Source organism: Bos indicus x Bos taurus, chromosome 4 (genome assembly GCF_003369695.1).
Source record: "Bos indicus x Bos taurus breed Angus x Brahman F1 hybrid chromosome 4, Bos_hybrid_MaternalHap_v2.0, whole genome shotgun sequence".
Taxonomy (NCBI): domain Eukaryota; kingdom Metazoa; phylum Chordata; class Mammalia; order Artiodactyla; family Bovidae; genus Bos; species Bos indicus x Bos taurus.
This window is the reverse complement of record NC_040079.1, coordinates 89837755-89852520: the sequence shown is the minus strand read 5'-3', so window position 1 is coordinate 89852520 and position 14766 is coordinate 89837755. Positions and strand designations below refer to the sequence as shown.

The window sequence follows — 14766 nt, the reverse complement described above, 5'->3', positions numbered from 1 at the left end:
TTGGAGAAATGTCTATTTAGGTCTTCTACCCATTTTTTGATTGGATTGTTTCTTTTTCTGATCTTGATCTGGTGAGTTGCTGTGTATTTTGGAGATTAATCCTCGTCTGCAATTATTTTCTCCCATTCTGAGCATTGTCTTTTCATCTTTATAGTTTCCTTTGCGGTGCAAAAGCTTTTAAGTTTAATTAAGTCCTATTTGTGTATTTTTGGTTTTATTTCCATTACTCCAGGAAGTGGGTCAAAGAGGATCTTGCTGCGATTTATGTCAAAGAGTATTCTACCTATGTTTTCCTCTTAGTTTTATAGTTTCTGGCCTTAATTTAGGCCTTTAATCCATTTTGAGTTTATTTTTGTGTATAGTGCTTAGTGACAGTTTTTAGAAGGTTTACTCCTTTATTTTGTTTTTTGGCTGTGGTGGGTCTTTGTTGCTGTGCAGGCTTTCTCTAGTTAGTGAGTGGAGGCTGCTCTGCTGCAGTGCTAGGGCTTCGTACCGCAGTGCGTTCTCCTGTGGCTATCACAGGGTCTGGGTGCGTGGGTTTCGGTAGTTGCGGTTCCTGCTGTTCCTGCGCTTCCAACTACAGGCTCAGTACTTGTGGTGCACGGGATTAGTTACTCTGTGACATGTGGGATCTTGCCAGGGCAGGGATTAAACCCATGGTTCCTGCTTTGTTAGGTGGATTCTCAACCGCTGGGCCACCAAGGAGGACCCTAGTGATACTTGTAAGTGTTAAAATTACTGCCCCCCAAAAATCCATGGTGAGTAAAATGCTAATATTTTAAATACGACAAGATCAGTATTATTTATTTTCGTTTTTCTCTAATGTGGCTCATTGTGGCCCTGCACAGTATCCACTGAAGTAAGTGGAAGTGAAGTGAAGTGAAAGTCGCTCAGTTGTGTCTGACTCTTTGCGAACCCATGGACTATAGAGTTGATAGAATTCTCCAGGCCAGAATACTGGAGTAGCCTTTCCCTTCTCCAGGGGATCTTCCCAATTCAGGGATTGAACCCAGGTCTCCCACATTGTAGGTGGATTCTTTACCAGCTGAGCCACAAGGAAAGCCCAAAAATAGTGGAGTAGGTAGCCTATTCCTTCTTCAGTGAATCTTCCCTACCCAGGAATTGAACCTGGGTCTCCTGCATTGCAGACAGATTCTTTACCAACTGAGCCATCAGGGAAGCCCCTAAAGTAGAGTAAGTGGAAGAGGAAGTTAAAGAAAGCCAAGTGTCATCTTTGTAACTGCAGTGGTTTGCTTTAACAAGCTGGACATCTTCTGGAAACAGGCATTTATCACATGTTAATGCTGTAAAGGTCGTGGTTGGGAGCAGCACAGAGAAGTTTACAGAGTAAATTCAGTCACAGACTCTAGTCCTGGTTTGTCACTTACCAGCCATGCAACCTTGGGCAAGTCACTTGTTTCCCTGTTGCCATTTCCTTATCCATAAAAGAATGTTGGAAAAAAATTAAGGTTTTGCAATATTTCTGGAACCTACCATATCAATGAAAGAAATCTATAGTAAAGTAGATGACTTGGTCATTGACTTGCATTTATTCAAGTTTTATCCAAATTATTATTTTCTTTATACTTCTGGTAAAAACAGTTCATTAAGTCAGCTTTTAAATTCTTTAATCTGGATACCAGAAAGGCCCTGAAATCAACTGTGAGGGCCAGTGGTCAGTTCCATTCCACTCCTGCCAAGATAATACCTGTTATGAGGATCCATAAAAGACTTCCAAATTTATGGATTCTGTGCCTTTAGTAAGTGTTGTGCATTTTTGACTCTTAAAATATGGTGTGGTATTAGATGTCTCATTCTTTTCCAGATAAATGAGCCTTTCCTGTGAATCGAGGTAGAACTAAACCTGGGGAAAGTGATTAGAGACACTGGTCATCTCTAGTGACTTTTAGAATGAAGCCCATGATAAAGAAGATTCATGAAGACAGCAGTTTTACACCACATAATTGTCTCAGACTTCTCTAATGGACAGTGTTAATCAAAATTTAGCCTGGTATTAGTCCACTCCAGTACTCTTGCCTGGAAAATCCCATGGGCGGAGGAGCCTGGTAGGCTGCAGTCCATGGGGTCGCTAAGAGTCGGACAAGACTCAGCGACTTCACTTTCACTTTTCACTTTCATGCATTGGAGAAGGAAATGGCAACCCACTCCAGTGTTTTTGCCTGGAGAATCCCAGGGACGGGGGAGCCTGGTGGGCTGATGTCTATGGGGTCACACAGAGTCGGACACAACTGAAGCGACTTAGCAGTAGCAGTAGTAGATTAAAATTCTTTTAAAATCCCATGTCTAATAATCATCCCATCTCTTCTTTCAACATACTGTGGTACTTCACTTACAGAATTTTGGGCAGTAATTTTTCTTTAAATGTTAGCCAGTGTCCTGAAAGGAGTATGTCCAGCTTTTGGGCATCAGTGGAATATTCTTTTGAAAGGAGGACATAATTATGAATCATAAACAATAGAAAGCAGAAATATTTCATTCTTTTGGGGGAAGGTTACAGGGAACTAAGAAAACTTGAAATATAGTACCAAATAATCACACTTAAGGCATTTGTTGTGGTAAGTTCATCAAAGAGAGTCTAATTGTGTGTGCTTGTGTATGTGTGAGAGAGGGAGTGAGATCACACATGAGTGTGAAGATCTGAACTCACTTTCCTCTTCTTCCCCAGTTTCTCCAGAACTGTGTCAGTTGCTGTGCTTTGGTTATGACCCGTAGTCCCCATGTACTCACCTATAAGGGTTATCATCAGCACTTGTGTATCTGAAACCTTCATATGCGCAACATGAAAACTGAGATAATCATTCATGGACGTGATAATCCATGTGGTGTTCAATTGTAAGGCCAATGGGAAGAATTTACCTACTTTACCATTTAAAATAACTTAGTTCAATGATTGTAAAGAGAGTGACTGATAGAAACAGAGAAGACAGGCTGGACTCTTAACCCATTGCAGGGTGTAAATTAAAGGCTGTCTTTGGCTTTTTTTAACTTAGTCCAGACATTTTACACAATTATTGTCTCAGCAGAGCAGAAGAATAAAAGGTGCTTGCTTTCTTTGCCATGTGTGTTTTTCTTACAAATAGAAGTTGAAAGAGAAGAAAGAGAGAGAGTGACACAGAAGAAAGACAGAGGCATTTCAGGTTGTTAGTTTGGAGAATTAACCTAAAAGGGATATGCTACATAGTTCTTTAAAGTGTCCCCAACGTTAATTTATCCAGATGTCTCAAATTGACAATAAGACCTTATGAATCTAGAGGCAAAACAGTTCCCTTTGTTATCCACGAAATAAATTGTGTCTTGGGAAGTGGTAATAACAAAGGGAATGTTCTTTGAAAATGAAGATTTGGTCATTCTGACTGATAAAATTGTTTTTAAGATAAAACTACTATACAAGTCAAAGTGATACAGCATCTTTTATTATATTTTCAGATTCTGTGACTGCCTTCTTGGGCTGATGTTTAAAGGATTAGAATGAAGCTTACCTTCTGTGTGTTTTTGAAACTTCCCACTGATCAGCCTCTGAGAAAAATGCACTGGTGTATCATGTTTCTAACACTTAAAGATCTAATTGGGATGTTGTTCTGTACATGCTGTTAGACACTGTAGTGACAGGAAGAATCCTAGCCCACATTGGCCGAGAGCCAATACATACCTTCCCAGAACAAAGTGCAGGATAATTAAAGTGCAACTACTGAGAGAGCACCGCAGAGCGCGCACAAAAATAGCTATCAGTAAAGTGTTGGAGATCATGCTCCTCGGGAACCTCGGAGTTCATTGCTACATTTGCTTTCCTTTTCTTTTCAAATACAGTTAATCAGGGATATTTTCTTTTTTCCTTCACTTATTAACTATTTTGTAAGAAGTTCTGAATACAAAAAAGTAAACTAATATCCTCCTCAATAATCCCTGCAAAATTACATGAAGAATGCTGTTAAGAGATCAAACATATATGATTTCATAAAATTTAAGGGAAATGAGGCATTTTAAAAGCTTCATTTCAATTACAAATGGAGAACTAAGAACTAAATAAAATGCAGGGGGTATTTTTACATCAGTCACAATTCCTATTCAAACAGTCTATTTAAATGTGCACAGGCCTTTCATGCAGAGCCACTCACATGCCCTTGCATAGCAGGTTCTGCAAGGAAATCAGGAAGGCATTGGGTTTGTATAAGCCTGCAACATGACCCTGGGTAAGCCTGGCCACCATTCTAGCATAACCATTTAAAAATAGTTTTTCCCATTCACTTTTTAAAGCTACAATTTTGTGCAAAGCATCAAGCATTGGAAACCTCTGAGTAGCTGGTTCCTACAGTGAAACCTAAAGGATTTACACTGGAACTTCCCAATACTACTAAAGGGAACAATGCAAATAAATCCCTTTTGCGGTGATGGGGAAATGGGATCCTTAGAAAGCTCCTTCCCTATTCAATGAAACCTGCCAATTTTTTACTCTTAAAATATGATTCTGTCCGCAGGGCAACTTCAAAATGGTTTCTCCACATTTCTTTAGCTCATGTGTAAATCAAGTGCTGTTCAGCAGATACCACGGATAAATCATCCATATTTTATTCCTTCTTTTTTTATAGAATGCATTTGCAAGATCAATTTCTGATTTTGTAGAAGTCCCTTGACCAGGTTAAACTCTATCTGGCTTGCTTTTTTATTTAGGTTGCGTTTCCCTAAGTAAGCCTCAGGAAACGCAGTGATAGTCTAAGTTCAGTACACAGTCGTCTGGCAAGGTCAAGTGGAGAGTTATAACAGGCAGGCGTCTATTTATTTATACGAGTTGCCCATGCTATGCTGAGTTAGCCTCAACACATTCAAGTTTTTAAATCATATAACTTGCTTTCAAATCAACTTCCTCACGACAGCTGAAGGGTTCAAGTCAATAGATGGCTAATGTGTTTTTTTTTTTTTATTAAATCTCTTGATAGGGTCACTTAATGATTGTTAGGATGCTTGATGCAGCCCCCAGGTGCAAACTGTCTGCAAAGCATAAAGAATGAGCTGTTCCCCCTCTGCCACAGCCTCTGCTGATTTACAACCACTTTGTGTTTGATGCTGGACAGGATAATTTCATCAGTCTCCAACCCTTGTGATCACGTCCCAAAATGACTCGTCAGGTGAGGCCCCAGCGGAAGATTGCTTGTCACCTGTAGGAAGTAGCTGTCTGCTCTGAGTACTCTCTCCTCATAAATGTAATCATCTGTTAGTTATTCATTGAGCTATCCTTCATGGGCTTGATGGAGTGGCGAGAGCACAGGACCAACTCCTCACTGGGGAAACGCTTAGAAACAATGCTAGTACCCATTGTATTTTTCTTTCTTCTCTCTCATCTCTTTCTAATGTTGGGAGGACAAGTGTACATCTGGGCTCGTTTTTGAAGATTATGAATGAAAATATCCATGTTAGTACATTAAAGAATATTTTCTTAATTTTTAAAAATTTCACAAATGAGGAAATGGGACTTAGAGATGGTAATTTGTCAAATGTCAAATAGTTGGTCAGGTTTGCCTGACTTTCAATTCTTTATTCTTAACCATTTAGCAGTATTGCAGAATAAATCAATGCTTAAATGAGGTGACACAATCACCTCTCTTACACTTTTAAGCCTAATCTAGAATGAAATAATTTATATATGTTGGCATCATGTTTAATTTAATCCAATTACTAATTAGCCACTTCATTAGTTCATTTATTGACTCAACACCTATTATGATCCTACTACATTCCAGGCACAGGGCATACTGTAAATTACTCCAATGACTGAATGGTTACTGCCTGTAACAGCCACAGAGGAGAAGTTAAGGGCCATGAGCATGTTTAGTTAGAGTGACTGGAGAAAGCCTGCAGAGGACAGGCCACTTGAAGTGGACCCCAGATGATGTCTGCATTCCCAGATGGCACAGGGCCTTTCATGGACCAGAGTCATTCAAAACACAATCTGACTTGTCCTAAATCTGTGCATGATTTCTCTAGTGTATCTTGGGAAATTTTGCCAGAAAGGCTTCTGGGACCTTTGTAGTGGGGTTGCCTTGACAGCTTAGGGAGGAAAAAGAAGAGCCTGGGATAGAGAGGGAGTTTAGAACTGTGCCCAGAAACCTCAAGTGATGGATGGAATATGACCGGAGGTTTGATTCAGAGACCTTGTTTGAAGTTAGAATTCTTGGTGAGTTTGAAACAAGATCTCAAAGAGCCTGGTGGGTCCTCATCTAAGTTGATTCAGGGTTCTGGAAGCATTCCACATCTAGGTACAGTCCTGGCAGCAGATCTGAAATGCATTCAAGGTACAGGGAATTTTATTGGTTGCCATGGTGAGAATTAGATCACATTCTGGGAAGGACTGAGCCTATGGTTGGAAGGTCTAAACATAGAAACTTCTAGAGCCCTTATGTATTCCTTTGTTCAAAGTGAACTTTGCCAATGCATGTAGGTTGATTCTTCTACACAGATAAACTGAAACAGAATGTCCTTTCCATCAGTTCAGTTCAGTTCAGTTGCTCAGTCATGTCCAACTCTTTGCGACCCCATGGAGTGCAGCACACCAGGCTTCCCTGTCCATCACCAATACCCAGAGCTTGCTCAAATTCATCGAGTTGGTGATACCATCCAACCATCGCATCCTCTGTCATCCCCTTCTCCTCCTGCCTTCAATCTTTCCTAGCATCAGGGTCTTTTCTAATGAATCAGTTCTTCGTATCAGGTGGCCAAAGTATTGGAGCTTCAGCTTCAGCATCAGTCCTCCCAATGACTATTCAGGACTGATCTCCTTTAGGATGGACTGGTTGGATCTCCTTGCTGTCCAAGGGTCTCTCAAGTGCCTTCTCCAACACCGCAGTTCAAAATCATCAGTTCCTTGGCACTCAGCTTTCTTTATGGTCCAACTCTCACATCCTTACGTGACTACATACATACATCAATAGTTTTGTATTAATAATAGAATTCCTTGTACAGAAATTTGCTTTCCAGATCAGCAAATACATTTTTGTTAGGGTTTACTCTCTGTCTCCAGAACTGTAGGCCCTTGGTTGGTATTTTGCTCAAACTCTTTCCTACAAAAAGGTAAAAATTTGCTGCTCCTCATGAGTGAATCATTCTAATATTCTCTGGAGGAAGCAAGATCTTTTTTCATAAGGAATACAATGAATGGTCATTAAACACCCAGTACATCCATTGTGTATAAAATACATGGTGTCATAAAGGTCTGAAGAATTACCAGAGACACGGCATGAACTTACCTCTGGATGCTGCAGAGTATGGAACTTACTAGAATTTTTTTCCAGTACGGGCCCAAATATGCCTCCGGGTGGTATGTTGTTCACTTTGTAGTATGAGGGCTTTCCTGGTGGCTCACATGGTAAAGAATCTGCCTGCCAATGCAGGAGACCAAGGTTCAGTCCCTGAGTTGGGAAGATCCCCTGGAGAAGGGAAAGGCTACCCACTCCAGTATTCTTGTCTGGTGAATTCCATGGACAGAGGAGTCTGGTGGGCTACAGAAAGTAAGTTACTCTTAATTATTAGATTCCAAGGCATTGATGATTGGTACTTTTGTCACCAAAGACAGCAGTTAAATGGGAGAGAACAACACAGGGGTAAATCATTTTCACTTATTTACGTTCATTAGAAACTGCCAAGTGGATTCAATTTTTATTTAAAAAATAAAAGTCTTCCCAAGCTGGGAGGTGTTATGGTCAGCTAAGAAAAAAAATTTTATAATCAAAACACACAATGTTGGAGAATATGTTTATTATAGATGTTGCGATGATTTACTTCTAATCATAATATTCCTAGTAGACATCATAGTAACAAGGATTTCCTTTAATTAGGTTGTGTCTCTTTCATAAAACTATATCAAGTGAAGATAGATTGAAAACATAATGTCTTTGGCAGTGAAGTAGACTTTTGTGGCATCCCTGCCATTGGCTATGACAAGTGACAAGTGAAAGCCGCTCAATTGTGTCTGACTCTATGCGACCACATGGACTATAGGCCATGGAATTCTCCAGGCCAGCATACTGGGATGCATAGCCTTTCCCTTCTCCATGGGATCTTCCCAATCAGGGATTGAATCCAGATCTCCCGCATTGCAGGCAGATTTTTTACCAGCTGAGCCACAAGGGAAGCCTGCCGTTGGCTATAAGCATAGACAAAGTAGAATACTGGCTTCAGGAATCTTCTAAGAGCAGCCCTGGAAGGTATAGCTTTGGCACAAGCCAAATCATGTACTCCAGAATCACCTTCTATAGTAGTGAGACATGTAGTCTACCTGCTTCAGCTCCATTTGGAGAGCACTGACTCCTCTGAAGCATGGCACGTGCCTCAACCTTCCTTGGAGGAAGGTGAGTTTGTCCAGAGGGAAATGGTCTTGTAGAAAACAAGTCTAATGACTGCTGGTGACAGGTACAGAGTTCTGCAAAACAGAGGGAAGACTGTTTTTTGCAAAATAAAATAAATGTCAAGAGTTCATGGGAAATCACACTTTTAAATGGACCATGATCCTTTTCTAAAGAATTATAACTTAATAAATTCAGAGAAGAAAGTAATTTGGACATTCCCCTGCAACAAAAAGAGATGGAGAGCATTCTTAACTTTTTAACAAAGCTCCATTGTTTTCTTGTGATTTTGCTTTATGGGGTTTAAATTAAAGGGAAGCTATTCTGTGGCAAAGCAAATCTTTGTTTTAAAACATTTAAGTAGAATCCGCACTGGAGAACTTCCTTGAGGGCCAATGCTTGTTCTGAGATGATTTTTTTTTAATTGAGGTATAGTTGATTTACAACATTGTATCAGTTTCTAGTGTATAAAATGTGGTTCAGTTTCATATTATTTTCCATTATAGTTTATTACAGGATAATAAATATAGTTCCCTGTGCTATATGGTAGGACCTTACTGTTTATTGAGACCAATCTTTTAATTGGAAATATTTCAAGTCATTATCATGTTAAAGCAACTACATGCAAGAAATAAACTACCATAATACCATATGTCTTTGCATAAAGTGACCCAAGAGCTTTAGTGAAATCCCCTCAGACATCCAGTGTATACAATAAGTTGACTTTTCTTTTAAGCATCCAGAGCTTACTACATATGTACTAACCTTGGGACAAGAAACAAAATGATCATTCACATTCTCTTGCAGCATCATGTAAGGAGCTAACTTAGCCCCAACCCCTGAAGGTCTAGTTGTTCTAGTTGTTCTCTTAACTCTGGGGTAGAGAAATTTAAGTAAAAAGTTGACTTCCTTGGTAGGGACTATAACCTGGTACTTTCAAAGTTATTTCATTAAGTTTAACCACATAATTATAATTGAAGAAAATATAGGGTTCATTTTTAACACATTTTTACAAAATTCCTTCACCTTAAAAGCTGTTATTTAAAAAAGTGAAAGTAGCCTTTCAGCAAAAACTAAGTTGGAAAGTATTATAGCATATAGAATGCACATAAGACTTTTTGATTTACTGCATTATAGAAAAGACAAATGAGACTTTTAATCTTTTATGAAATACTTCTAGTGTCTCTATTTCCATTTTCATGGAATTTCATGAGAACATCAATATTAATATCATGGTGGCTGTGACCCACTATTTCAGCAGTGTGTGGGCTGTTTATCTCTTTCCTTTTTGCTCTTTTATTTTATAATGAAAGTGTATTAACTGTAAAAAATAATTTCATCAATCTTTTAGGTATTTAAAAACATAAGGTCATTTAAATTGGCTTATCCAAAGTTATACACACTTTTTGGAGTAATATTTAGTCCAAGTGAGGGTGATAAGCACTAAGATTCTGTAAGCACAAGATGTAGGAACACAGAGGAAAGACTCAGAAAAAGTTTCATTAAAGAAATGAAGGGTAACCTAAGATTTGAATGATTGTGAGTTAGCCAAGAGACCCGGGAGACAAATGTTCCAGGCATAGGGAATAGCATATGCCAGAGCCCAGTCATGAGATTTAGCCATTTACTAGGAGATTTGAAGCTATAGAGTGCTGGGAGAATGGCAGTGAAAGGACTGAAGGGATAAATGGTTTAGAATGTGGACTTTGTCTCAAGGACAACCACTAAAGGATTTTAAGCTTGGGATTGACAAGATCAGATCTGCATTTATTAAGATCAATTTCATAACTGCTGGGGGGAAGAATTGTTGTTGGAGATTTGAATAAGCAGTTAGGGGGAAATACAAGATACTTTATTTAAAGCTGGAATTATTTCACAGATTAATGTGAAAAAAATTATGAAAATTTGGACGGAATCCAGATTCTCTCTGACCATACATAACCTACCCAGGAGTCATGTGATATCTATCAGGAGAAAAGCACTGAAAAATTTAAAGCCCAGAGAAACAAGATGGCTGAAGTGTTAGTCTTGTTGGTAAGATCATCCTGGCAGTGACAAATTTTTGCCAATTATCTATTGAAACTAAGAAGACACCCCATAATTATTGCTTTAAAGTTACTATTCATTTCATATGCTCACAAGGTCATAATCTGTTGGTCAAGAATTTAAGCAGGGTTTAGTTGGAGGAGTCTACTGAATTTTGTGGCAACATCTGGGGTCACTTGATAATATTCAGTTGGTGACAAGTCTGGACAGGAGGCCTCAAAAAGTCTTAATCACATGTTAAGACTTGAATGTCTTGTCCAGGACCACCAGTAGGTTGTTTGGCTGGGCCACTCTCTTTTCCTGCATAATTCCAGCAAAATTAAACAAGATACTAAAAGGAGCATACATCATGATCAAGTGGGATTTATCCCTGGGATGCAGGAGTAGTTCAACATACACAAATCAATAAGTATGATACACTGCATCGATAGTCTGAAAGATAGAAATCATATGATCTATTGAGATGTCAGTAAATGGAGGGAAAGCATTTGACAAAATACATGTTTTCATGAATTGATGAAAGAAGCTCTTGACAAATTGGGTATAGAAGGAAAGTGCCTCTACACAACAGTGCCATACCTGGCAAACACACAACTAACACACTCAGCAGTAACATCATGCTCTTTCCCTCTAAGATCGGGAACATAAAAGGGTGCCCACTCTTACCACTCCCATTCAACATAATACTGGAAGTCCAAGAAAGGCAAGAAAAAGAAATGCAAGACATCTAAATCAGAATGAAATAAGTAAAATTGTCTCTGTTGGCAGATTATATGATCACGTATGGATAAAATCCTAAAGACTCCAGCAAAAAAAAAAAAAATTGGAACTAATTACAAATTCAGTAAATTCCAGGATACAAAACCAACATGCAGAAATCAGTTGCATTTCTAAATGCTAACAACAAACTAACAGAGAAATAAAGACAACAATTAGATTTACAGTAGCAGCAAAAACAACAAAGTGCTTAGGAATTAGTTTAACCAATGAAGTGAACACCTGTACACTGAAAACTACAAAACATTGATGAAAGAAACTGAAAAGACAAAAATAAATGGAAAGATATTCATGTTCATGAATCAGAAGAAATGATATTGTTAAAATGTCCATATGGCTCCAAACTACCTATAGATTCAATGCAATCCCCATCAAAATTTCAGTGGCATTTTTCACAGAAATAAAGAAAACAGTCCTAAAACTCATGTTGAGCTACAAAAGACCTTGAATAGCCAAAACAATCCTGAGAAAGAAGAACACAGCTTAAGGCATCACATGTCTTGATTCCAAGCTATATTAAAAAGCTACAGTAATCAAAATAGTATAAAGTGAAGTTGCTCAGTTGTGTCCGACTCTTTGCGACTCCATGGACTGTAGCCTACCAGACTCCTCCATCCATGAAATTTTCCAGGCAAGAGTACTGGAGTGGGCTGCCACTTCCCTCTCCAGGAGATCTTCTGATCCAGGGATTGAACCTGGATCTACAGCATTTCAGGCAGGCGCTTTACCCTCTGAGCCACCAGGGAATCAAAATAGTATAGAACTGGCATAAAAATTAGACACATAGACCATGGAAGAGAATTGAGAGCCCAGAAAAACCCTCACATATATGATCAGTTAATATTTTATAGAGGAGCCAAGAATATTAAATGAGGAAAGAATAGTTTTTTCAATAAATGGTTTTGGGGAAACTGGATAATCACATGCAGAAGAATGAAATTGAACCCCTATCTTACTCCACTCCAAGAGTTTACTTGAAATGGATTAAAGATTTAAAAAATAATACCTGAAGCCATAAGACCCTTAGAAGAAAACATAGAAAAAAATGCTTTTTAATATTGGCAACATTTTTTTTTGGATATGATCCAAAAGCACAACAAAAGCAAAAATAAACAAAAGGTACATCATCAAACTGAAAACCTTCTGCACAGCAGAGGAAATCATCAACAAAATGAAAAGGCAGTCTACAAGTTGCGAGAAAATATTTTAAATTGTCTGTCTAAGGGCTTAATATCCAAAATATATAGGGGACGCATATTACTCAATAGCAAACAAAAAGAAATTCCAATCAAAAAATGAGCAGAGGACCCAAATAGACATTTTTCCAAAGAAGACACAAAAAGGACAAACAGGTACATGAAAAGAAGGTCAACATCATTGTTCAGCAGGGAAATACAGATTGAAACCACAGTAAGATAGCAATTCATATCTGTTAGAATGACTGCTATCAAAAAGACAGAGATAACAAGTGTTGGTGAAGATGTGGGGAAAGAAAAGAACTCTTGTGCATTATCAGTTAAAATGTAAATTGATACAGCACTGTTTTCCCACTTGTCATGACTGCTTTAACTCTTTATCTTATGTTGTGTGAACTCTACATGTCACCTCAAGTCCTTTTAGAAATTGTGAGTATGCAAATAAATAAACCAATAAAAGAGAAATAATTTCAGGCATATATGTATTATGGAGTTTAGAAACAAAAAAAATTTAACACAGAGAATTGTATTCTTATTTATTTTCTTTCTTTTAGAATTACTGCCCTTAAAAACAATCACCTGAAAACCAAAATATGGAGCATGGTCCCATTAGTGTTACCGTAGAACATGCAGGAGACTTTTAATTGATAAACATACACTGTGCCAATCCAGTTTAGTCTCAGACAAGCTGGAATTGATTGCTAATTTTAGGTGGTGGCTAAAGAGGAAATGTGGCTTCCAGGTGGCACAGTGCCAATGCAGGAGATGCAAGAATTACAGGTTCAATCCCTGGGTCAGGAAGATCTCCTGGAGGAGGAAATGGCAACCTATTCCAGTACCATTGCCTGGAGAAGCCAATGGATGGAGGAGCCTGACAGTCCACGGGGTCGCAAAGAATCAGACACGACTGAGGGGAATCACACACACACACACACACACACACACACACACACACACAGAGGGGAAATATGCCCAGAAACAAAGGAAAGAGGGGGAAAAAATCATGCTATTGATTTTAAGAACTGGCTTCAAAGGAAGACTAGCAAAGTGCTGGTCACTAGAAAAGGGGATTTAAAGGCCTGGATTCCAGTCATGTTTCTGCTGTCAGATGACTGAGTGCCCCTGAGCAAGTAACACAGCCTGGGCACCAGTTCCTCCCGTTTCCATAGTCCCAGGCTTCAGAGGTGAAAGCTGTCTTCTTCTCTTCAAGCTCTCTTTACTTCCATCATCTTTTTCATTGCATTTGCCACGTGAGTAGACCGTTTGTTTATGTGCCTCCTCCCTAGAAGTCAGCTTCTCCTAAGTGTGTTTGTTTTTCACTCAACTCCGTTTGTGTAGTTTCTAACACATAATTGGTGTTCAATAAAAACAAGGCCAAAAAAAATGTATGAATTGAATCACCTGTCACTATATCTTTCTTGGACTCAATTTCATTCACAAAATTAAGGGAGTAACAACTGCTCCTGCTGCTACTGCTAAGTCGCTTCAGTTGTGTCCAACTCTGTGCGACCCCATACTGAGGAGATCCCAAATTTCCTTCTTTGATTCTGGCACACAGACACCTAAAGCCTTTTTAGAACATAAAATAATCAGTCCTTACATTTTCTTACAGTTAGAAGCCATTGACTTTTTGATCTCCATTTTGAGCGTTGAGGCCTCTAACAGGTATAATGCAACTTTAATCTGAAAGCGATCACCTGAAGAAGGAAAGAAAAGTGGACACAGCCCTTTATACTCCCAGGACATGTCTTTTTGTCTCATTATACTCTTGAAAAGATGATGTGAGATAGAAAAAAAAGCACGAGGAGGCTAGCATTTGAAAAGGAAAATGCAACAGGGTGGAGAAAAAAGGATCAGAAAAGCCCCTGGAAAGAAGAGTGAGTCAAAGGTATGTCTAAGAGAAGAGAGTTGTGGTCAAGGACTCAGCTCTTGACCTGGGAGGGAGGCTCTGAGAGACATTTGATCTGCACTTTCACTTAGAAAATTAATCCAGAAGATATCTGAGGCTTCTTTCCTTTTTGTCATGAATACTTTATTGGAGCAGATTCAGAATGAGACTTTTAACAGGAGCACTTTAAAAAAGATGAAGAAAAAAATGTAATAATTGCACACTCAGGCTTGTAATTTCAGAACATCATGATGTTAAAAGGGCTCTAAACATGCTACTTCAGATTTGGATTCCTTTTCACTTCTTCACGAAAGACTAATCTTGTAAGATTGGAGCTGATCGCTGTCTTTGAGTCACACCAATAAACGTTTGGAGTCCATTGTCAGAATGGGAACACTACACTTCTTCCATAATTCAAAAATAATTGAAAGAATGTAACTCAACAATTTTAAAATAATGAATTTTTAAGATAATAGTTAAGTTCAGTCCAATCTTAGAAAATTCT

The 14766-nt window shown here is 38.6% G+C and overlaps 1 non-coding gene across 1 annotated transcript; it reads right to left on the bottom strand.

The window, feature by feature from the left end:
- Window positions 1-1107: 1107 nt before the first annotated feature.
- On the bottom strand, window positions 1108-1179 carry TRNAC-GCA. Its single transcript has one exon. It is a non-coding gene; the product is annotated as a tRNA-Cys (tRNA).
- Window positions 1180-14766: the final 13587 nt, after the last annotated feature.